Raw genomic sequence first — 742 nt, 5'->3', positions numbered from 1 at the left:
CACTCGACTTGGTAACAAGATGTTTCGTTAGAGTGGCCAATGCAATGTTCAAGTAATGGTTTATTTTTGTTCCTCCAATTTGTGGTAGAATGTTAGGCCCTGCTTTGGAATGCATGATCTCTTTGGCACACCACATCATGTGGATTGCTACTTCGATTCAAGAAGGCTGGTGATCGAGCAATGTATGTCGTGCTGGCGAAGAGTCTGGCAGAGGCGACCAAGGGCGGATGTTAGTTGTGTAAGGCATGTATTTAAGGGGAGGGAGTTAGGAAGAGGACGAGGGGTGAAGAGGTGGTGGTGCCAAGAGCAGTAGTGGGGACGAGGTTTGAGATGGTGGGAGCAAGAGCTGGAGGTGAGGATGGCGTCACTGAATAAAGAGGGGGGAAGTGTGGTGCCCAACACCGACTGCATCTTGTAGATGCAAGACCCGTCACTAGAAGGGGAGAGGCTGAGAAAGCGGTCGGTAAGAGATTGTTTGTAATATCATCGTCAGTGAGATATGTATGGATGGAAGGTTATCTTCTTATTTTTTGCTTGATGGATGCAATGCAGTGAGGGAAGGCAACCACAATGGAGGGATAAGGACCACAATGGTTGAGTCAAGTTAGTTGACTTAAAAAAATAATTTTATTGGAAATAATCATAATGGTGAGCATGGATTGGACTATACTAGGCCAAACCAAACAAGATCACGGCCTGTAGTTGCAGGCTTATAAATCTTTGCTGGGTACTACAACTGATA

Source organism: Triticum dicoccoides, chromosome 2B (assembly GCF_002162155.2).
Source record: "Triticum dicoccoides isolate Atlit2015 ecotype Zavitan chromosome 2B, WEW_v2.0, whole genome shotgun sequence".
NCBI classification, from domain to species: domain Eukaryota; kingdom Viridiplantae; phylum Streptophyta; class Magnoliopsida; order Poales; family Poaceae; genus Triticum; species Triticum dicoccoides.
Note: the sequence above shows the minus strand (reverse complement) of the source record.